Consider the following 25,183-nt stretch of genomic DNA (forward strand, 5'->3'; position numbering starts at 1 on the left):
GTTCAGATAATTCATGATCTCATGGTAGGTCAAGAACACAGAGAAGCAAGACTTAGTTACAGGGAAGTCCACCAATTTGCTGCTCCTGGCAGTGTCACAGTCATTTCTTTATTAACGTTCAGTGTGAAAGCCCATTTTGCACAGGGTTGAGCTGCCTCAGGCTCACCCTACTTGACTGGTACAGGCTGGTGAGGATGGGAGAGAATTAGCCACTCTCTCCTCACCCAGATTCCTTCATCCACCTGCTCAAAGTCTGCTTTTCTGAAGTCCACTGTCCGTATTCTGCTGCTCTCCTTTCTTCCTTGTGTCAGGATCCTGAACTCGAGCATCTCATGGTCACTGCCTCCATATCCTATATAATTCTATTGTATGAGACAATATATTCATGTAATGTTTAAGAAAAGTTTTGTAAATGAGTTCTAATAGTTCATCATTAGGGACTCAATCTTATGGGGTTCCACAGGCTTCTGTGGTTCTGCCGGGAGCTAAGATATGGCTGAGGCCTAAGAGTATTCTCATGGGAGCAGGAAAGAATCCACTGATTGTCCTTCATGTAGGAACAAATGATACTGCTAGATTCTTGCTGGGACACATCAAGGGAGACTATGCCAGGCTGGGGAAGATGCTTAAAGTCAGGTGATCTTCAGTGGGATTCTACCTGTGGCTAGAGGAGGAGAACAAAGGCAAGGCAAGCTTACAATGATCAACAGATGGCTCAGGCAGTGGTGTGATAAGGAGGGCTTTGGGATGTTTGATCACTGGGAGGCATTCATGGACAGAGGACTGTTCTTATGGCTTGGACTTCACCTGAGTAGGGAGGGAAATAGACTTCTGGGATGGAGGTTTGCATAACTGATTTAAAGAGCTTTAAGCTAGGAACTCGCAAGAGATTGTTGGGAGATGCTCATGTAATCTCCATGGCTGATTCTAACACTGAGCAGAAGGAAAACCAAGTAAGAGAGGATACATCAATGGAGAAAGGAACAACAGTGGGTAGGAGAAAGGACGTTAAGAGGAAAGATTCTTAGCTTGGTATCGGCACTGTCAGGTAGGCAATACTGGCAGTAGAATGACTGTAGCCAACTGGGTGGAAACCAAGCAGAAACAACTGAGATGTTTGCACACCAATGCAAGGAGCGTGGGTAAAAAAGTGGAGAAACTAGAATGGCTGGTGCAGGAAGTGAAACCAGATATTAAGACCTTCTCATAAACAAACTAGGGAAATACAACCTAGGTGGAGCTACTATAAGGTGGATGCATAACTGGTTGGAAAACTGTTTCCAGAGGGTAGTTATCAGTGGTTCACAGTCAAGCTGGAAGGGTATAATGAGTGAGATCCCACAGGGATCAGTTCTGAGTCCAGTTCTGTTCAATATCTTCATCAATGATTTAGATAATGGCATAGAGAGTACACTTCTAAAGTTTGCGGACGATACCAAGCTGGGAGGGGTTGCAAGTGCTTTGGAGGATAGGATTAAGATTCAAAATGATCTGAACAAACTGGAGAAATGGTTTGAAGTAAATAGGATGAAATTCAATAAGGACAAATGCAAAGTACTCCTCTTAGGAAGGAACAGTCAGTTGCACACATACAAACTGAGAAATGACTGCCTAGGAAGGAGTGCTGCGGAAAGGGATCTGGGGGTTATAGTGGATCACAAGCTAAATATGAGTCAACAGTTAACATGTTGCAGCAAACATCATTCTGGGATGTATTAGCAGGAGTGTTGTAAGCTAGACACAAGAAGTAATTCTTCTGCTCTATTTGATGCTGATTAGGCCTCAACTGGAGTATTGTGTTCAGTTCTGGGCACCACATTTCAGGAAAGATGTGGACAAATTGGAGAAAGTCCAGAGAAGAGGAACAAAAATGATTAAAGGTCTAAAAAACACGACCTATGAAGAAAGATTGAAAAAAAATTTTTTTTGGTTTAGTCTGGAGAATAGAAAACTGACAGGGAACACGATAACAATTTTCAAGTATATAAAAGGTTGTTACAAGGAGGCGGGAGAAAAATTATTCTCGTCAACCTGTGAGGATAGGACAAGAAGCAATGGGCTTAAATTGCAGCAAGGGAGGTTTAGGTTGGACACTGGGAAAAACTTCCTAAATGTCAGGGTGGTTAAGAACTGGAATAAACTGCCTAGGGAGGTTGTGGAATCTCCGTCATTGGAGATTTTAAAGAGGAGGTTAGACAAACACCTGTCAGGAATGGCCTAGATAATACTTAGTGCAGGGGACTGAACTAGATGACCTCTCAAGGTCCCCTCCATTCCTATGATTCTAGATTATAGGGATAACAGAAACATGGTAGAATAGTACTCATGACTGGAGTACAGGTATTGAAGGGTGTGTGCTGTTCATGAAAGACAGAAATAAAGGGAAAGGTGGTAGAGTAACATTGTATCTTAATGACAAGGTGTAAATGGTAGAGATATTAGAAGTGATGGGATGGATAAGACAGAGTCCGTTTGGGCCAAAATCACTTTGAGGAAGAAAGCTACTAGAGGTTCCCCTGGGATAATTCTTGGCCTATGCTACAGACCCCTGAGATACAATTTCTAAATGTATAGAGACTTTGAAAATATTTTTAATGAAACAAATACTACTGGCAATTGTTTGGTTATGGGAGACTTTAACTTCCCAGATATAGATTGGAGAACAAGTGCTACTATCAATAGTAGGGCCCAGATATTCCTGGATGTCATAGCTGACAGATTTCTTCATGAAATAATCGCTGAACCAACAAGAGGGGATGCTGTTTTAGATTTGGTATTTGGTATTGATGAGTAGTGAAGACCTCATAGAAGAACTGGTTGTGGGGGACAATCTTGGATCGAGTGATCATGAGCTAATCCAGTTTAAACTAAATGAAAGGATAAACAAAAATAGATCTGCAAAAGGGCAAACTTTAAAGAATTCAGGGAATTAGTTAGGGAAGTGGACTGGACTCAAGAACTCAAGGATATGAATGTGAAGGAGGCTTGGAGTGTTACCTCAAAGGGGAGCCAAGGTAACTCTATATGTATAGTGGTGTAGGTATCAAGAAATAAAACAAGCCCCTTTTACTCAGAACAGCAGACTTGCTCTCTGCCATGTCTATCACCGGTGGACTGGTACACAGATAGATCTCCCTCCCTCTTCCCTATATGTAGTGTGAGAAATAAAGACTGACTATAGGTAATGTTAAAACAACAGGTAAGTGTATTGAAGGAATAAGTACAATAAGGGGAAGGGGATAAGCATGAAATAAACAGTAGCTATAGAAATTAACACAAAACAGTGAAACAGCAGCTTACAACAAGAGCATGAAGCTCAGGCCCAAAATACAAAATCACCCTGGCAATCAACCATATAAAACCCCAACTAAGAGAACCCTAATTATCTCACTATCAGCACGTCTGTGGCGGCAGTGAAGTCCAGGACCTGCACTCGTTGAGTAATTGAAACCCGCAGAGGAGGAACACAGTCTGAGGTAAAATTGTTCTTGAGATCGCTCAGTGGCAGGAAAAACCAGTTTGATCAAATTATAACTAGGCCAGGATGGCAGGGCACAAAGGGGGTGACAAGATGGAGTTCACAAAATGGTGATTCAGACTCCATTTTGAATTGCTGTTATAGCCTTACAAATTACATATTGGGTTTAACATACACACATTTTAATAAAATATAGCAGTATAACAAGACACACCCAACAGGAGTTAGTTTCTGCTACTTTTAACTTAAAGTATCTGAAGCCTGCATCCCAAGCAAGGAATTCATAGGGAAGGGCTGCAGACCAAGCTGGATGAGCAAGCATCTCAAACAGGTGATTAAGAGAAAGCAGAAAGCCTGAAAGGAATGGAAGATGGGAAGGATCAGCACGGAAAGTCAGAAACTGTAGGGATAAAGTGAGACCTGCCAAAAGCCAAGCAGAGTTGGACCTTGCAAAGGAAATTAAAACCAATAGTAAAAGGGTCTAGAGCCACATATATAAAAAGAAAACAAGGAAAGAAGGAGTGGGACCGCTAAGCACTGAGAATGGGGTGGAGATTAAAGATAATCTAGGCATGGCCCAACACCTAAACAAATACTTTGCCTCAGTTTTTAATAAGGCTAATTAAGAGCTTAGGGGCAGTGGCAGTGTGGCTAATGAGAACTAGGATATTGAAGTAGAAATTACTACAACTGAGGTAGAAGTCAAACTCAAAAATCTGAATGGGACTAAATCAGATGGCCTGGATAATTTCCATCCAAGAATATTAAAAGAACTGGCGCCATGAAATGTAGAGTCCAATAGCAAGGGTTTTTAATGAATCTGTAAACTTGGGGGTCGTACCCTATGACTAGAGAATTGCTAATATAGTATCTATTTTTAAGAAAAGGAAAAAAATGATCCAGGAAACTATGGCCTGTTAGTTTGACCTCAACTGTATGCAACAATTTTTGAAAGAGAAAGTAGTTAAGGGAATAGAGGTAAATGGTAATTGGGATAAAATACAATATGGCTTTGTAAAATGTAGATCATGCCAGGCCAACCTGATCTTCTTCTTTGAGAAGATAACTGACTTTTTTAGGTGAAGGAAATGCAGTATATCTAATCTACTCGGATTTCAGTAAGGCATTTAATACAGTTCCTCATGAGAAATTATTAGTTAAAGTGGAGAAGATGGGGATTAATATGAGAACTGGAAGGTGGATAAGGAACAGGTTAAAAGGGTGGCTACAATGGGTTATACTGAAAGGCAAACTGTCAGGCTGGAAGGAGGTTACTAATGGAATTTCTCAAGGATTGGTCTTGAGACCAATCTTATTTAACATTTTTATTAAAGGCCTTTGCACAAAAAGTGGGAGTGTGCTAATAACATTTGCGGAGGACACAAAGTTGGGAGGTATTGCCAATATGGAGGAGGACCGGCCTATCATACAAGACAATCTGGATGACCTTGAAAACTGGAGAAATAGAAACGGGATGAATTTAATAGTGCAAAGTGCAAGGTCATGCACTTAGGAACTAACAAGAATTTTTGCTGTAAACTGGGGACTTATCAGTTGGAAGGGACAGAGGAGGAGAAAGATCTGGGTGTATTGGCTGATCACAGGATGACTATGAGCCACCAGTGTGATGTGGCCATGAAAAAGGCTGCATCAGACGAGGCATTTTCAGTAGACAGGGAAGTGTTAGTCCCATTATTCAGGGCAATGGTGAGACCTCGTCTGTCATACCATGTGCAATCCTGGTCTCCCATGTTTAAGAAAGATGAATTCAGACTGGAACAGCTGCAGAGAAGGGCTACTAGGATGATATAGGAATGGAAAACCTACCTTATGAGAGGAGACTCAACCAAAAGAGGCTGAAGGGAGATATGTTTGCTCGCTATAAATATATCAGAGGGATAATACGAGGGAGGGAGAGGAGTTATTTAAGTTGAGTACCAATATGGACACAAAAACAAATGCATATAAACTGGGCATCAACAAGTTTAGGCTTGAAATTAGGCTAATGTTGCTAACCATCAGAGGAGTGAAGTTCTGGAACAGCCTCCCAAGGGGAGCAGTGGGGGCAAAACAGCTGACTTCAAGACTGAGCTTGATATGTTTATGGAGGGGATGGTACGATGGGACTGTCTACAATGGCATGTATCTGACCTGGGACTGCTAACAGCAATATCTCCAATGGCTGGAGACGAGACACTAGATGGGGAGGACTCTAAGTTACTACAAAGAATTCTTTCCCAGCTGGTGGGTCTCACTCACATGCTCAGGGTTTAACTTATCACCATATTTGGGGTCAGGAAGGAATTTTCCCTGGGTCAGATTGGAAGAGACCCTGGGGGGGGGGGGGTTTCGCCTTCCTCTGCAGCATGGGGCACAGGTTACTTGCAGGTTTAAACCAGTGTAACTGGTGGATTCTCCGTAACTTGCAGTCTTTAAAGCATGATTTGAGAACTTCAGTAACTCAGCCAGAGGTTAGGGGTCTGTTACAGGAGTGGGTGGGTGAGGTTCTGTGGCCTGTAATGTGCGAGAGGTCAGACTAGATGATCAAGATGCTCCTGTCTGGCTTTAAAGTCAAAAAGTCTATGAGGAACTCAGCTGGCTCTGGGAAAGGTCATTGAGCAACCTAATGAGCTTGGCTGGGCCCAATAAATGGTCGCTAAGTGACCATGCTACCTGATTGGACAGAATGGCCAACAGCTCGCCCTTTAAGCCTTGTAGCAACAGCAGCCCAGTGGCTGCTCAGTGCGTTCCCTGCCTGCGGCTATGCCAGACTTGCTTCCTGTACCAGCCCTACTACAACCTGTGCCTGTTCCCACTCCTGCTCCTGCCCTAGTCTCTGCCTTCCTCAGAACTCCTGACTCTGACTTGACTTATCTCCTCACCATGACTCTGGCTCTGCCCTCTGAATCTGCTCCAACCACTAGGCCAGACTCCCATTCTGACTAGTAGGTAGCACTGCCTACGCTCTGGTGTTTGACAAGAAGCCTGACTTCTGGGAGCATGCAAATTCCCAATCAAATCAGTTGCTTTACGAAGATGATCCCCAAACCAACTGCATATGGAGACTCCACGGAGCAGTGTCTAAAGACTGTTGTCTAATAACAGGTTTAGCTGTATGTGCTCCCTTCTCCAAATGACCAACCTTAACAGAGCACTGAGAACTCTGCTAATGCACAATGTGTTTAACCACGCACCCTTTCTGGCCTCAAAGTCTATGGGTCCTTTAACCCAGAGATCCCTTGCTACATCCTGCCCCAGCAAGTGCTCTGCTGGTGCTGACATAATGCTGCACCTCCTGGGTGGCTCATTAGCACCAGGGTCTAAACTGGAGACCAATGGCTCTAACGGCACAAGTCTTTACTGCCTGAGCTGGGAGACCTAGCAAGGTTAGCCTAGGCTGCAGCAAGCTCACTCCAAGGGGGACAGCGTGCCCCCTGAATGGGTGACACTGACAACCAGCCACAAAACCCCACTGCAGTAGATGACAGGCATATGTGATAGAACTGAGATGGGTGTTAAAGCTCTTGAGACCTCCCCATCCACCAATTTGATTTTAGGGACTCCCTAGCCAAACACAGAAGGGCTCTGCTGCCACTTGCTCTGGTTTTGTCACTAGTGTGAGTGTTTCCTCATGCAATATTGTTTAATCACCATTCAGTATGAATGACAGGGAGCAATAGCTGCTGCTTACACAGTGCTTTATAGTTTCAAAGTACAGCATAAAATTAACTAATGTGTAAAAGATCAGAATTTGCCTAAACCCAAAGCCACAGGAGGGCTCTCTGTCCCTGAACCCATAAACCTCACAAGGGCCTATGCCGGCCCATCACCCAGCAGCTAGAGGTGCTGAACCCCTGCTGGCACAGTGGCTATCCCACCACACCACAAGCTGAGTCCTGGGCAAGTGAGCTCAGAAACGCACATTCTGTGACATTGGCCAAGCAGGACTGAGGAGCTGAGCCAGCAATCTCCCAACGTCCTGTGCCTTGGCACCATCCCAGTCCAACAGAGGTGCTGATCCAGAGGCCTTGCCAAATTCTGGGCCTTCACATAAGTCCAGCAAACTCGAGGTGCTGAGCCAGTGACCAGGCAAGGTATGTCTACACTGCAATTCAAAATGCATGGCTGGCCCATGCCGGCTGGCCCATGCCGGCTGACTCGGGCTCATGGGGCTTAGGCCAAGGGGCTATTTAATTGCTGTATAGACACTGGGGCTCGGCCTGCAGGCCAAGCTCTCTGACCCTCTCACCTCACAGGATCCTGGAGCCTGGGCTGCAGCTTGAGCCAGAACATGTACACCTCAATGAAACAGCCCCTCAGCCCACGCCAGCTGTGGGCTTTGAACCACAGTGCGGCCATACCACAGGGCCTGTGCTTTGGCATTGTACCAGCATGTTAGAGACGTTGAGCCAATAACCTTTCACGGGCCTGAGTTTCGCCATCAGCCCAGCATGCTAAACTGGTTGAGCTAGTGACCTCACCGAGGACTGTGTTTGAGATCAGCCCAACTGGCCATAGGTGCTGAGCAGGAAGGTCAGTGCCAGCTAGGGACAGTCTCAGTTCCAGGGCTTCCTCAGCAATTTGTAGGCTAAAAAAGCCTTTCAAAAACCAATTTGCAACAATTCCCCAGTATCGGGTCCGGCTAGTAGTCCGTATCCAGCGTCTCTGAAAGGAGCTGCTCTCTTAAGGATAGAGTTATTCTCTCTGCGCCTATTTCTCGTGGGAGTGTTGCCAGTGTCAGGAGATCTCAATAATATTCAGAACCAAATTCACCCAGGTGTAATTGCATCACGGGAGTTACCCCCAGGGATGAATTGGATCCTTAGTGCTTACATAGCACTTCACAATATTGATCACTAATGAATTGTCAATAACAAATAACCAATTCACTGATAACCAATAACTGATACTGATTTTAACTCTGGTTATATATCTAGTGAGAAGGGTTCTCTCGAGTCTGGATTAGTGCAAATAATAACAAACCTCGGATGAGTCAGCTTTGACTGGATTTATTGATGAATGGTTAGTAAAGACAGCCCATCTGCAGAGAGGCATAAGTTACCAACAGCTGTAAAAGACCTTCTCCTGCAGTCTGTGTCCAGTCTGTAGATGGTCTTACTTCCCCTATGATTATGGGGCAGTTACACCCTTGTTGTACATCATGCTGGGCTTTATCTATTTCCTCTTTTTGGCACACACTTCCTCCTCTCTTAGGCTATTTCTTAAGTATCCTGTTCTATAGAAATTTGTTCCATATTTTGGTAAAATACCTCCTACAACAGTTTTCAGACTACGATAAGGGCAACGGCTTGGTAAAATTCCACCCTCTAAAGTTAGCTTCATTTTAAGTCCGAAGCACCACAGGAGTCTGCTCCCAGGCAAGCCTCAAAATGTTTCTTGGCCCAAGTGTCAAGAGCAAAGGTAACTAATTAATCCTCATAACACCCTGTAAATAAATATTGTCATAGTCAACTCCTAGATGGGGAAACTAAGGCAGATAGGGTGAGTTACTTGCCCTAAACTACAGCGGCAGTCAGTACATGTAAGCACAAAGATTTGAACTGAAGAGCTGAGGAGTCCCTAGTTTCCAAGCCTGTGCTTAGTCCAACAGACAATACTGTGTCTTCTTACTACTGTTCCGGCACAGGTAATGTTCATTGTAGGATTCACACTGGTTAGAGGCTGTTGTTCTGATCCTGACCTCCCACCTGTTCTACTTTGGTGTAACTCTCCTGACTTCCCTGGGGTTGCTCTAGACTTACATTTTTGAAAGAATGAGGTCCTATGTGACTAACGTCCATCCTGGCAACTATGCGGAGTCTTGTGGGTGACACCCTCCAGTGAAGCAAATAGCTATCAAGAAGCAACATTATTATTGGGTTGGGAGGGCATTAAACCTTGTGAGTTTGGCATCTGTGGGTCATTCATTCCCAGAAAGTGTCCAGTGCTGCAGTTGTTGCTAGTATACATTGGAAATTTAAAATTCACTCATCACCGGTTTCTGGACTCCATTGTGAGTGCTGCTGTTCCAGCTTGCTGGGATTATCCCTCAGCATTTCAGTGGGTAGCAATGAACTCAGGATGTGGCAGGCAACCAGTCTAAGTGAATGTGTTAGAGAATGTACTGTCCCACTGCAATGAAGAGAAGAGTGAATGCATTATTGTTGTTTGTATGAAGCTCCAGCCAAGATCAGAGTCCTGCTGTCCTTACACAGAGTAAGAGACAGTCCCTTCCCTGAAGAGCTCACCATCTAAATACCCCAGCCAGCCAAAGGGAGGAAGAAAGAATTATCACCCACATTTGACAAAAAGGGATCCAGAGAGGCTAAGTGCTAGGTCTACAAAGGGATTTAGGCACCTAACTTTCTGCCAGTGGGCATGCGCAAAACCCCAGTTCTGACCCACCCAGTTGCTCAGTGCCTAAGCTATGGCAGGATCCTCAAGACAGGTGTTCCCGTGCCCTTCTTGCCTATGGGGCCCAATCCAGTCAGCGTCCTCAGAGACTGCCTTCTGGATTGGGCCCCGCACAAAACGGCTGAAGAGGAGGCAGTCCCCCCGCACACACTCTAGCTCAAGGCTTAGGGTATTCAGCTGGGAGGGGGGAGACCTGTATTCGATTTCCAGCTCTGAATCAGCACTGGGGGCTTGAGCCCAGTTCCTGGAGATGAGCAGTGTAACCACTGGGCTATAAATCTACCACTGCTCCTTGCAAGAAAGGGCTGACCTGGCTTAAGTGCTTAACTCCAGGAGAGGCTCTGGGGGGTGGGGGTTAGGTCGCAACTCTCCCTTCTCCTTGGTGTTTCCTATGGGCTAGCTTAGGCAGCTCCCTGTTCAGTATGCTGGCTTTTGTGGTGCCTAACCTTCCCCTGTGCATAGCTGCTGGAACTAGGGGAGCTGGGGTGTGGCAGCACCCCCTGACTTGAAGTGGTTTCCATGCCATACCGGGATTACAGTTGGGTTCAGTGGCTCTCAGCACCCGCACTGCACACATTATTCCAGTGCCCCTGCTTATGCACTGTGTCAGGAGGCTGGGTGTCTAACTCCAGGCAGTGAAGTCCCCGAGGCAGCAAGGTGCCTAGGAGTTAGCAATTGCAACCCTGAACTGAAGTCCCCATTTTTGTACCTAGCCCCTGGGCACTTCAGTGCATGCTGAGCTCACAGTGGAAAGTGGGCTGGGGGCAGCCACAAGTCTACCCTGCAGGGGGGTGTTACATTTGCTATTTGGCAGTATTAGTGTCTGCTGAACGGGACCAAGAATGGGAACAGCATGGCAGGAGGGGGCGCTGCAGGTCAGGACAGAGGTGAGCTGGCAGAGCTCTGGGAAGTGGGAGGGACTGTGAACACTGGACCGGCAAAGAGGCACATTGGCAGGTCCATGAGGGAAAGCTTGCCCAGCCCTTGGCTGCACTGTGGCTGGGTTCCCATGATGTGATTAGGCCCTTGCTGTTGCATACATTCCATTCACCCACCTCATTTACACACAGCAAGAGTCAAAGAAAACAAATGTCTCATTATAAACCTCTCAAGGAAATAGTGTGATTTTCTTCTACAACTGAGACGATTGTAAGCTGACATGCTCCAGAGAAGCGTCATCACAAGAGCAGAAAGAGACCGTCCTGTTAATAAACAGACAGGGCAGGATATGCCTAAGGGGTGTGTCAGGAAGGCACTGCATGGCAAGTAAAGATACTGCCATGGGTGTGGGGAGGGTGGGCTGATTGGCTGAGTAACTCTATATGCGCCATCCATGTTGTACAGCTGCACAGTTGGATTAAAACTTCACTGTGCTTACCTGCCAGCAGATTCTCCAGCTCTGCATTGTCAGCTCTCAGAGTGGGGACTGTGCTTCCCAGTACTGCACGGGGAAGGCAAAGGTAAGCTGAGAACCTTCTTCTGTCTTGCTGAATGCTATGTGCAGTGATTTGTTATATTGCAGCATGTCATAAATATAAAGGGAAGGGTAAACACCTTTAAAATCCCTCCTGGCCAGAGGAAAAACCCTTTCGCCTGTAAAGGGTTAAGAAGCTAGGATAACCTCACTGGCACCTGACCACAATGACCAATGAGGAGACAACATACTTTCAAAGCTGGAGGGGGGGAGAAACAAAGGGTCTGGGTCTGTCTGTGTGATGCTTTTGCCAGGGACAGAACAGGAATGGAGTCTTAGAACTTTTAGTAAGTAATCTAGCTAGATATGCATTAGATTCTGTTTGTTCAAATGGCTGAGAAAATAAGCTGTGCTGAATGGAATGGATAGTCCTGTCTTTCTGTAACTTAAGATTTTGCCTAGAGGGATTCTCTATGTTTTGAATCTAATTACCCTGTAAGGTATTTCCCATCCTGATTTTACAGAGGTGATTCTTTTTACTTTTTCTTCTGTTAAAAATTTTCTTCTAAGAAACTCAATGTTTTTTCATTGTTCTTAAGATCCAAGGGTTTGGGACTGTGGTCACCTATACAAATTGGTGAGGATTTTTTCAAACCTTCCCCAGAAAGGGGGGTGCAAGGTTTTGGTGAGGATCTTTAGGGGGAAAGACGTTTCCAAACGGGCTCTTTCCTAATAAAATAAAACCGGTTAGATGTTTGGTGGTGGTAGAGAAATTCCAAGGGCAAAAGGTAAAATAGTTTGTACCTTGGGGAAGTTTTAACCTAAGCTGGTAAAAGTAAGCTTAGGAGGTTTTCATGCAGATCCCCACATCTGTACCCTAGCATTCAGAGTGCGGAAGGAACCCTGACAATGTCAAGGTTCCTTCCCCACTCTGAACTCTAGGGTACAGATGTGGGGACCTGCATGAAAACCTCCTAACCTTACTTTTACCAGCTTAGGTTAAAACTTCCCCAAGGTACAAACTATTTTACCTTTTGCCCTTGGACTCTCACTGCCACCACCAAACATCTAACTGGTTTTATTTTGACAGGTTTCAGAGTAGCAGCCATGTTAGTCTGTATTCGCAAAAAGAAAAGAAGTACTTGTGGCACCTTAGAGACTAACCAATTTATTTGAGTATAAGCTTTCGTGAGCTACAGCTCACTTCATCGGATGCATTCAGTGGAAAATACAGTGAGGAGATTTATATACACACAGAACATGAAAAAATGGGTGTTACCATACACACTGTAAGGAGAGTGATCACTTAAGATGAGCTATTACCAGCAGGAGAGCCGGGGGAGGGGGGAGAGAAAATCTTTTGTAGTGATAATCAAGGTCGGCCACACGATCCATCGTCTACAGCCAAGCTCTATGATACAACCACATTTGCTCCAACCCCTCAGACAGAGAAAAACACCTACAAGATCTCTATCAAGCATTCTTACAACTACAATACCCACCTGCCGAAGTTAAGAAACAAATTGACAGAGCCAGAAGAGTACCCAGAAGTCACCTACTACAGGACAGGCCCAAAAGAGAAAATAACAGAACGCCACTAGCCATCACCTTCAGCCCCCAACTAAAACCTCTCCAATGCATCATCAAGGATCTGCAACCTATCCTGAAGGACGATCCCTCACTCTCATAGATCTTTGGAGACAGGCCAGTCCTCACTTACAGACAGCCCCCCAACCTGAAGCAAATACTCACCAGCAACCACACACCACACAACAGAACCACTAACCCAGGAACCTATCCTTGCAACAAAGCCCGTTGCCAACTGTGTCCACATATCTATTCAGGGGACACCATCATAGGGCCTAATCACATCAGCCACACTATCAGAGGCTCGTTCACCTGCACATCCACCAACGTGATATATGTCATCATGTGCCAGCAATGCCCGTCTGCCATGTACATTGGTCAAACTGGACAGTCTCTACGTAAAAGAATAAATGGACACAAATCAGATGTCAAGAATTATAACATTCATAAACCAGTTGGAGAACACTGCAATCTCTCTTGTGACTCGATTACAGACCTAAAAGTGGCAATACTTCAACAAAAAAACTTCAAAAACAGACTCCAACGAGAGACTGCTGAATTGGAATTAATTTGCAAACTGGATACAATTAACTGAGGCTTGAATAGAGACTGGGAGTGGATGGGTCATTACACAAAGTAAAACTATCCCCATGTTTATTGCCCCCACCCCCCACTGTTCCTCACACGTTCTTGTTAACTGCTGGAAATAGCCCACCTTGATTATCACTACAAAATGTTGCCCCCAACCCCCGCTCTCCTGCTGGTAATAGCTCATTTTAAGTGACCACTCTTCTTACTGTGTGTATGATCACACCCATTTTTTCATGTTCTGTGTGTATATAAATCTCCTCACCGTATTTTCCACTGAATGCATCCGATGAAGTGAGCTGTAGCTCACGAAAGCTTATGCTCAAATAAATTGGTTAGTCTCTAAGGTGCCACAAGTACTCCTTTTCTTTTTGCGGTTTTATTTTATTAGGAAAGAGCCCGTTTGGAAACGTCTTTCCCCCCAAAATCTTCACCAAAACCTTGCACCCCCCTTCCTGGGGAAGGTTTGATAAAAATCCTCACCAATTTGCATAGGTAACCTGTCAAGGTTCCTCCCCCACTCTGAACTCTAGGGTACAGATGTGGGGACCTGCATGAAAACCTCCTAAGCTTACTTTCACCAGCTTAGGTTAAAACTTCCCCAAGGTACAAATTAATTTTATCCTTTGTCCCTGGATCTCCACTGCCACCATCAAACTCTAACTGGGTTTACTGGGAAACGTAGTTTGGACACGTCTTTCCCCCCCAAAATGCTCCCAACCTTGCACCCCACTTCCTGGGGAAAGTTTGGTAAAAATCCTCACCAATTGGCATAGGTGACCACAGACCCAAACCCTTGGATCTTAGAACAATGAAAAAGCATTCAGTTTTCTTACAAGAAGACTTTTAATAGAAGTAAAGAAATCACCTCTATAAAATCAAGATGGTAGATACCTTACAGGGTAATTAGATTCAAAACATAGAGAATCCCTCTAGGCAAAACCTTAAGTTACAAAAAAGACACACAGACAGAAATAGTCATTCTATTCAGCACAGTTCCTTTCTCAACCATTTAAAGAAATCACAATCTAACACATACCTAGCTAGATTACTTACTAAAAGTTCTAAGACTTTTCTATCCCCGGCAAAAGCAGCATACAGACAGACCCAGAACCTTTGTTTCTCTCCTCCTCCAAGCTTTTGAAAGTATCTTGTCTCCTCATTGGTCATTTTGGTCAGGTGCCAGCGAGGTTACCTTTAGCCTCTTAACCCTTTACAGGTAAGAGGATTTTTCCTCTGGCCAGGAGGGATTTGAAAGGGGTTTACCCTTCCCTTTATATTTATGACATAACCACAGACCCAAACCCTTGGATCTTAAGAACAATGAAAAAACATTGAGTTTCTTAAAAGAAGAATTTTTAACAGAAGAAAAAGTAAAAAGAATCACCTCTGTAACATCAGGATGGGAAATACCTTACAGGGTAATTAGATTCAAAACATAGAGAATCCCTCTAGGCAAAATCTTAAGTTACAGAAAGACAGGACTATCCATTCCATTCAGCACAGCTTATTTTCTCAGCCATTTGAACAAACAGAATCTAATGCATATCTAGCTAGATTACTTACTAAAAGTTCTAAGACTCCATTCCTGTTCTGTCCCTGGCGAAAGCATCACACAGACAGACCCAGACCCTTTGTTTCTCCCCCCCCTCCAGCTTTGAAAGTATCTTGTCTCCTCATTGGTCATTGTGCTCAGGTGCCAGTGAGGTTATCCTAGCTTCTTAACCCTTTACAGGCGAAAGGGTTTTTCCTCTGGCCAGGAGGGATTTTAAAGGTGTTTACCCTTCCCTTTATATTTATGACACAGCACAACAGAGAAGTGACTTGCTGTAGGACGGGGTGCACCAGGATCACAGCTCAGACCCAGCATCCTGCTGAGTTCACACCTGGCTTGTCCTATGGCTCAGTGGCATGAATAAAGTGGAACCATTCCATGTGTAGAAGAACCATGTTTATCTCCAGACAACTGCACTCCCCACGGAGATTCTCCCACAACGGAGTTGCAGTCTGTGTAGTGTAACACAATGAAATAGTTCAGGGCTTGTTTCCTTTCACTCCACCCAGAGTGTCAGCCCATGCATGCTCACAGGGAGCCTTTTCTGCATCTTGGAAGATGCTGTGGCACTAGAAACATTTCTCTCTCGTTCCCGGAGCAGAATGCTGTGTAAAGAAATCTGTCCTCTCTGTGGCCTCTTCTTGTTCTGGTTTCAAAGTTCCCTTGACCAGGATGGTCCCGAGGTAACTTTCAGGGTGGATCTGGAGGGTCGAGGGGTACTCACCATCAGCTATAAACAGGAAGAAGTATGTTCGCTTGTTTCCTTCATTTGCAGACTCCTGACAGCAAGTCAATAAAGGGCTCCTATTCCAAGGTGGAGCCTTCTGAGGCCAGAAGTTACTTAATGGCCAAGTGAGGAGCAGGGGACTTGCCACATTTCCTCTGTCTCTGAATCCTGAGATGTTAACCATTAAGGGTGCCTGGCTGTCTCTAGGGGCAGTACATGGGAGCTGCAATGCATGTACTTAAGGGCCAATGCTGCCAAGTAAATATAAACCACCTAGGGACTTGATCATGTTGTTTAGACACAACCCTGAGTAAGGGGCCATGCAGAGCCCAGCTGCCCCCAGAGAAACATGGGAAGGTTTGTGCCTCAGCAAACTGCTTGCTGCACAGGAGGATGGCAGGTAATGCACATCCTGGTGCATCCTGCTCCTGTGACACCCAGCACACTCCACAGGCTGATGCACAGGAAACACTATGTATTGGGGCTTTGACTCCTCCCCACCCCTTCGAGAGGACTTATACCCCATCCCTGGTGTGCCTGGAGGTAGCAGCCCCTGTTCCACATTGACTGTGACTGTCCCTGGTACTCACACAGGGTTCTGTAGTGCATGTGACAGGGACCCTGGCCCCTCATACCCAATGGGCTGGGTCAAGCACCCCAAGCAAGAATGTTCTCTTCTGAGAGTAAGGGACAGTGGGCTGCTTTTTTTCTCTCTGGCACCAGTGAAGTAAGCCGTTGGAGCTGGGAGCCCCTCCCAAACCAACCACCACGAAGGTAGCAGGGGTCTGCTACCTCAGCCGGGAGTTTGTGACAAGAGCCAAATGCAGACCGTGGCAGTCTCAGCCACAGATTCTTTATCGGGCCAAACACAAGGAACTGTGTCAACGCAGCAATGAACCAATGCAAGCAATGGTAATAATGTCCCTGTGACTCCCTGTATAGCATCTGTGCATGTAGGTCTGCTGGCTTCTAGCAGCCTGCCCCTCTGTGCTGAGGCTGTGGCCCGCACTAGAGCTCCTCTGACACTCTCAACACTAAATCCTCTTGCTCGTGAAGCTGGGATTCCCCTGGGAGATGCCCATTGGTGGATGTGGCTGCCCTGAAATCAACAGCCACAAGGCTATTGTCACCAGGGCTATTGTCACCAGGCCAGAAGAGGCTCCTTAGCTGCTGACTCAGGTGGTCCCAGGGAGTGTATGTAGTTATCTAAGTCGGGCTGTGCCTCTCCTCTCCATCCTTTCTGCTTCCTGGAGCCTCTAGACAGGAGGCATTCTGGCTCTTTGTTGGCTTCCCCTGAGCTGACATTTCCAAGACACTTGCTGGAGTTTGCAGCGAGTGCTTTACGCTTCTTAACCTGGGGCTGGGTCTGATGTTTGGCCTGATAGGCTGCGGGGATTAAAGGCTTAAAGGGATCTGGCTGCTCAGAACAAGCAGAGTTGCCTAAGGGATTTGTCACACAGGTGGGTTACTAGCCCCAGCAGCACCTAGGCATTTAAACAAGGGAACCATGCCCCCTTTGCCTGGAAAAGTCCAGCGCTGTGAGGAAAGTCTTCTAGGCAGATTTAGGCCAGAACAGGGCCCTGTGCTGCGCTTCAGCACAAGTGAATGGCCCTGGCCTCTCCTCTCCATCCAGAGCACAGAGACAGAGTCTTCCTGACACTGGAGCTCAGCTGCTAATGCTTCCTCTCCTGCCCACAAGGCACAAGCACAACAAGCAAGGGCTGCACTCATGCCCAGCTCACTCTGGGGTGCAGTGCCAGGGGGAGGGAGCTGTTATATTATTAGAAGCTGGTTATGCTGAGCCCTCCTTTTCCATCCATGAACCCACAGCCTGTGGGTATTACTAAAAGATCCCTGATCTTTGCAGTGCATCAAAACCCAGGTGCACATTTTGGGAGTTGGGCTGAGTTTAATGCACAGGAAGAAATGCATCACCCATGCAGGACGGCACTATAAAGTCCAGGGTGTTGTGGGAGTGTAAGCCTTCTTAAAGGGTACGTCCCATGCAAATGGAACATTGTGGCCCTATTCCAACTGCTTTGCACCCTCTGTTCTCATCGCCAATTAATTCAGGAAGGTAGCTTTTTTACACTTATCGGGAGCTACTGAAAATAATGACTCATCATCAAGAATCAGGCTCAGTGTCTCTGGAAAACCCCTCTGGCTGGGGAAAATCAGCATAATTAGATACGTCTCTGACATCAGGCAGACCAAGGGTTAGTCTGACTTGTAGGGGGAACCAGAACTCACAAGGTGAATGCAGGGCTGTGAGAAATGCCACACAGGCCTGCATTAGGGAATGTACCCTCCTGTAAATGTACATACTGAATACACTGCAAATATCCCCTGCACGTGGAGATGGAAACAGGTTCCGCTGCATAGCACAGCCCTGGCCAGTACCGCTCATGTCAGGCTCGGTCAGACAAAGCAGCACCACCATCAGTCCTGCAGGGAACAGGGTGACTCAGGCTTGCCACTCTCTGATTTCTAGTGTGCAGACCAACCGTACCAGCTTTCCAGGCTCCTCAGTCTCTGGATTCAGGGACATGTGTCTAGATGGACTGATGCTCAACCTATTCGAATGAGAGAAGGCAGCTGTTACATTCCGATCAGGAACTGGATTGTGGATGTTCCAGGGCTTGGGGTCAGGCCTATTGTTATATAAATCTGGATCCCATTCCAACCCCCAGGAAACCCTCTCAGAACCACAGTACGCCCTTCTTCCCAAAGATCACAGCATGGCTCGCCTTCACTCCCCCCTTAAAGTCAGTCAAGCCCAAGTTCCCCCAAGCTCTGGGCTCACAGGCTCAGGCCACTAAGGCACCTCAATTCCACAGCCAACAGCACACAAGGGAGCGGGGTGGCCAGCCTTTGCCTGCCCTTACCCAAAGAAGATGTGGTCCTTTCAGTGTGGGGTCAAACACGACTCAGCCCTACGGCTTTCAGGCATGTAGTCGAGTACCTTTGCCTTGCAGGTGGGCCTGAGCTGTATGCGGGGCACTGAGGAGAGACGGTACATCGCTGACTGTCAACCACCATTCCGCCTCCTTGACGCTGGGCTCCTTATCAGCCTGGGCCAGGCTGCAGGGTAGTGTAGAGCAGAGCACAGTGGCTCTTGCTTGCAGGTCAGCTAGACAGAGAGATGCTCGCCAGAGATCAGCTGTGCATGGCCAAAGCAGAAATGTCACCCAGCATGACAAACAGAGGAAGCACTTGAGGGCACTGCTGGGACAGGCCTTAGGTCAGGGCCTGTCTCCATGGAGAGTTAAAAGCCATCAGCAAAGGGCCACCAGAGATCAGAAAGAGCATCAGCTTTAGAAAGGAAAATTAATAAGGGCTGGTCTACACCAGAATTGCTGCAGCAGCTGTTCTGATGTAGCTGCACCGATGTAGCGCGGCTAGTGCTCTATGCCAGCAGGAGAGAGCTCTCTCCTCGGCATAATTACTCCACTTCCGCGCCCAGCAGTAGCTTCTCCCACTGACAGAGCACTGTCCACAGCAGCCCTGAGGTCTGTGTAACGTACGACGCTTGGGAGCGGTGGCTTTTCCACACCCCGCTATACTGAAGTAAGCGCTAGTGTGTACAAGCACTAAGGCTCCTGGAGGCAGTGCCTTCTAATCAGCTGCGACACAGCTGGATTGCCACATCACACACACCTGTTCATAGGAATCCCATTCTGATTCAGCAGGAATCATTAGACTGCCTGACCTTTATGTTATAGCTACATCATCAACTCTAAGGACCTTGTGTCTGCCTGATAGCTGACAAACCAGTTTCCCAAGGGAGGGCTGACTCTCCCCTGCTTCCTCTGGCTGGGGAGGTGGGTGGGATTGGGGGCGCTGCAGAGCCAGGATCCAGTGGGGGGCACCTGACCACCTCTGAGGAGGACACCTGCTTTGTTTTATTATTTGTTTATGTGGATTTATGCAACCAGCTAAACAGGCAGCCTAACTGCTCAAATTACCCTCCCCTCCATAATTCTCAGCCCTCATAATGCTCCCTCATTTTCAAATGCCCAGCAAAAAAGAGAAGCTAATTCTAATGCCGCGGGTGCCCCCACAGAGAGTGCCCTGCAAATAGCCCCATGGTTATACCAACAGGGAATCTCTCTGGATACCCACTGTGGTAGCCACTTCAATGGTTAGGAAGCTGGCAGATGATTCCCTATGCAAGAAGGCAGGAGATCTAGGTTCTGTCACTCCCCTGTGAATTTGGGTGAGTTACTGAACCATTGCTTCTTTTTGTCTGTTTAGACTGCAAGCTCTGCAGGACAAGAACTGCCTCTTACCATGTGTTTGTACAGCACCTAGCACAACAGAGACCTGATCTCAGTTGGGGCCTCAAGATGCTCCCATGATATACAGACTGATTATGATAGCAAGGCTTGGGGAGAGAAGTTGTCTATGTGGCAGACATACTATGTTACATATCATGTGCTATGTACTCAGAACCATTACCAGATTCATGCTGACACACAGCCTGCAACAACAGCGTGCCGTTGTTGCCAATAAGGCCAATGGCATTTTGGGATGTATAAGTAGGGGCATTGCCAGCAGATCGAGGGATGTGATCGTTCCCCTCTATTCGACACTGGTGAGGCCTCATCTGGAGTACTGTGTCCAGTTTTGGGCCCCACACTACAGGAAGGATGTAGAAAAATTGGAAAACGTCCAGCGGAGGGCAACAAAAATGATTAGGGGACTGGAACACATGACTTCTGAGGAGAGGCTGAGGGAACTGGGATTGTTTAGTCTGCGGAAGAGAAGAATGAGGGGGGAATTTGATAGCTGCTTTCAACAACCTGAAAGGGGGTTCCAAAGAGGATGGATCTAGACTGTTCTCAGTGGTAGCAGATGACAGAACAAGGAGTAATGGTCTCAAGTTGCAGTGGGGGAGATTTAGGTTGGATATTAGGAAAAACTTTTTTACTATGAGGGTGGTGAAACACTGGAATGCGTTACCTTGGGAGGCGGTGGAATCTCCTTCCCTAGAAGTTTTTAAGGTCAGGCTTGACAAAGCCCTGGCTGGGATGATTTAGTTGGGGATTGGTCCTGCTTTGAGCAGGGGATTGGACTAGATGACTTCCTGAGGTCCCTTCCAACCCTGATATTCTATGATTCTATGATTCAGCTAAGCTCCATCTGGCAGATGAACAAACTAAGGCAGAGAACACTGATTTGTCCAAAGCCATACAGGAAATCCACAGCAGAGTCTGACTACTCCTGAGGGCATTCTGAGCCAAAAAATTAAAAATTCTACACTGAAAAATTAAAAATTCTGCACACAATATTTTTAAATTCTGCAAGTTTTATTTGTCAATAAATAAATGCGGAGGCTCCAGCATGGCAGTGGGAGCACAGGCCACTGGCTGCACGAAGGTGGGAGATCACCCTGCAGCCCCTCCACCACCACGACCCGGGCTCAGTGGTGATGCTGCACCCAACCCTGATACAGCACAAGGGCTGGGCCTGCCCCAGAAATACCCTGGGGCCCTGCCCCTCTGTGCCAGGTGCATCAGGTATGGGGAAGGCAAGCTCAACCAGGCAGGATCCAAGTGTGAAGGAGCGTGGGGGGTGGGGGGGTGGGGGAGGGCAGCTCCAGATGTGGGGTGAGAGGTTTCTGTGTGGGACAATCTGGGTGCTGGCAGCTCAGTCTGGGGGGTCTGGGTGTAGGGGGATCTGGATGCACAGAGGCTCATTAAGGGTGTTCCAGGTACAGGGGCAATGGGACTCTGCAGGGGCTTCCAGGTGAAGGCAGCTGGGGCTCAGCGGGGAGAGGGTGTTTGGGTGTGGGGATCTTAGCAGGGGAGTCTGGGTGCTGGGGGAGTGGAGCTTGGGGGTGGGGGTCTGGGTGCAGCTAGTTGGGGGTCATGGGGGGTGGGGTCTGTATGTGGAGGCTCATCAGGGTGGGGGTTTAAGTGCAAGGAGCTCAGTGAGGGTGTTCTGGGTGCAGAGGTGGGGTTCTGGAGGCTGGGGGTCTAGTTGCAGGGGGGCTCCAGATGCAGGGGTTGAGGTTCAGTGGGGTGGAATTCAGGTATGGAGGGCTGGGGGGTCTGGGTGTACAGGGTGAGGTTTGGCAGGGAGCGGGTATGGGAGGTCCAGATGCATAGGGGTTGGATGGATGGGGGAGCAGCTCCCCATACAGTGACCCCTCCCCCTGCAGCTGAGGAGTGATAGGGGAAGGAAGTGGGGAGGATGCTGAGCTTCCTGCAGCCGAGGGAGGTTTTGGGGGGTGGGTCTGACATAGTCCCAGCCACTCTTTGCAGGGGAAGAGGAAGCCCATTTCTCTCCCACCTCCAGCTCTGCTGGGACTAGCTACTGATCCCGGCACAGCATAGGAGTCACTGGCTGGGGTGTCCCCAGCCCTGCAGTGATTTACCTCTCTGCCAATTGCTCCTGGTGCCTGAAACGAAGTTCCTGCACTGTGAGGGAGAGGTGCGTGACCACTCTTGCAGCTTCCCTTTGCTTCCCTGTCAGAAAGTCATTTTTCTGCAGGGAAGCAAAGAAATCTGTGGGGGACATTAATTCTGCGCACACACAGTGGTGCAAAATTTCCCCAGGAATAAGAGTCTGGCTCTATTTCAGGAGCTCCTGGCTATTAGCCTGTGCCTTAGAAACCAGGGTTATTGAAACACACCATATCCACTAAGGGACTGGCAGGCCACCATGGAACCCCATTATACTATCCCCCTGGAGGCAGTGCTGTGGTTATGGAGGAACCACAAAGGGAGCTTGAAATGAAAAGAGTTTTTTTCTGAGGGTCCAGATTTCCAAGTACCCAGTCAGCACCTACAACTTGGGCCAGATTTTCAAGTGAACTCAGTGCTAAACATGCACAGAACATGCAGAGCTCTTTGGACAGTGTGGTTGCAGGGTGCAAAGGCCTTCTGGAAATTCCAGCCCTAATGTATGTATAATCTCAGTTTCCTTGTTCAGCATTGTTGTGGTTAAGAACCTAAGAACGGCCATGCTGGGTCAGACTAATGGTCCATCTAGCTCAGTATCCTGTCTTCCGACAGTGGCCAATGCCAAGTGCTTCAGAGGGAATGAACAGAACAGGGCAATTATTGGGTGTTCCATCCCATGTCATCCAGTCCCAGCTTCTGGCCATCAGAGGCTTAGGGACACCCAGAGCATGGGAATGCATCCCTGACCATCTTAGCTAATAGCCATTGATGGACCAATTTTCCATGAATTTCTCTCATTTTTTTTTAACCCTGTTATAGTCTTGGCCTTTTACAGCATCTTCTGGCAATGAGTTCCACAGGTTGACTGTGTGTTGTGTGAAGAAGTACTTGCTTTTGTTTGCTTTAAACCTGCTGCCTGTTAATTTCATTGGGTGAGCCCTAGTTCTTGTGTTATGTGAAGGGGTAAATAACCCTTCATTACTCATTTTCTCCACACCAGTCATGATTTTATAGACCTCCATCATATCCCCTCTTAGACATCTCTTTTCCAAGGTGAACAGTCCCAGTCTCATATGGAAGCTGTTCCATACCCCTCATCATTTTTGTTGCCCTTCTCTGGTTTGACACTGACAGTAACGAACAGTGAGGCTGATATTAGCAGGATCCAGGAGGACAGTATTCAATTTGCCCCAGAAAGAGAGAGAGGCATGTCTAGAGTCCTAGCTCAGCACATGCAATCATGCGTCCTCCTAGTGGGTGGTCCTAAAGCAGTGAGGCCTCTTTGGTTAGCTCAAGTAGGAGGGGTTTTGGTTTAAGAGCTGAAAGTCTCTGCTTTGATTCCATACTGCTGACTATATCTGTATATAAGCAGACCTGCTCATTACATAGGGGTGGTGCTTGTTATTGCACATAACATAACTTCTGTGTGGCAAATGCACATTTCCTGCACTGGGCATCTTGGCTCCTGGTGCCCAGGTCCTACGTGAATGGGGGGTGGGAAGCAGGTTTGCCCTGCGCAGCTGTTTCACTGCTAGAGCTTGTGACCCTTGGCCTGCTGAGTAACTGTTTGCAGAGGATTAGTAACTCTGGCAGCTGCCCCATCCCCCTTGTTGCAAATGAAGGTGGGTTGTTTTGTTCATTTCAGGTCATTATTCTCTTTACACGTGACAGAGGAAAAAAACCAAAAAGCAGAAATGGCATGCATGGAAAGAATTCTTTAACCCAGAGGCGGAAGCAAGCTCCCACATCAATGGGTGCACAATATACCAAGGAGCGGGGGGCTCAGTAGGTGGATGTTGGGTCAGAGCGTGCCCAGGCCTGTGGGGTCGCTGACCTCACCATGGGTATGCGGGGGTCTGTGCCCTATGTGTGACTAGGGGGCTAATTCCTGTTCCACCTCTCCCTGAGCTCTAGCCAACTTCCAGTGGGAGTGTTATCCCCAACCCCACTCCAGGCTCTTGGCCTCATGGGCCCCCTCGGACCCAGCACGATGATGTCAGCGGCAGCAACAGTGGGATCCGGGCATGGCCAGGGCAGGCGACATGCACAAATGTGAATGTCACTACGACCCCACGCACTAGGTCGCCACATCATGCACTCAACTTTGGCTCAGCAGCCCCTCCGTCATGAGGGATGGCTGGGTCAAACCTGAGTGATGCTGCGGCCTTGTGCACCGTACTGCATCCCACTCACGGCCAGGCCAAATCTAAATGGTGCTGTGTGTTCTGCTGGTGCAACGGAACCCACCCTAGAGCCACCCGTGCTCTCACCTGGTACCGCTGTGGGCTGTGAGGAGAGCACAAAGTACGCCCTGCGCGGTATGCTGTCTCCAGGCATGTCCGTGGGTGTATAATGGGTTATTGACTGGGATTCTGTCTCTGCACCACTGATTAGTATCATCAGAGTTCAGCCCATGCCTTGGGCCACATATGGGTTGCTGTTGTCTACAATCTGCCTCTTTTGCAGACCATATCCAGGACAGGCTTCCTAGCCATTTCTTTGCTGAGCACAACTTGAACCTGCAGGCAGAGCGAGTGACTGATATTAGTAATTCCTATCAGACAGATACAAATCTTTGGCAAGCAACACCACCAAAGATCCTACCTATCTGCAGTAGACAGGGTCAGGAAATTCATTACATACTAATAGCCTCCATTTCTCTTATCTTGTTCGTGGCTGCTGCAGTCACACCATGTTAGGCTCCAGCTCTACAATATCTTCCATTAGTTTATCCATCCATACGGTCACTGCTATGCCCCTCATTGGGAAGAGGAGACAGGAGCTGGTTATAATGAAGATGAAGTGGATTTGTCATTGAGGCTGCTGGACACAGACAGAGCCTGTGGGTCACTCAGATTTACCTCAGATTAAATAAACTCACCTGGAGATTATTAGTGTTATCATACCAGGTATCTTAAATCCTAGCCTGGATTTCCAGGCAGGGAAGGGATTTCTCACTGTGTTATGGGAACATTTAGCCTGAGCTGGACTGGTTTGGACTGGTTCCCAAACC

General features: G+C 47.4%; 1 protein-coding gene across 1 annotated transcript in view; it reads left to right on the forward strand.

The window, feature by feature from the left end:
• Positions 1 to 11,264: 11,264 nt before the first annotated feature.
• The window catches only part of LOC311532183 (ectonucleoside triphosphate diphosphohydrolase 8-like), an 83,210-nt gene continuing 69,291 nt past the window's right edge, over positions 11,265 to 25,183 (forward strand). Inside the window, exon 1 of the mRNA XM_084650435.1 lies at positions 11,265 to 11,352. The gene's annotated coding sequence lies outside the window, so the exon portion shown is untranslated. The remainder of the gene's footprint in view (positions 11,353 to 25,183) is intronic.

Source organism: Lepidochelys olivacea, assembly GCF_965140295.1.
Source record: "Lepidochelys olivacea isolate rLepOli2 genome assembly, chromosome: 16".
NCBI lineage: Eukaryota > Metazoa > Chordata > Testudines > Cheloniidae > Lepidochelys > Lepidochelys olivacea.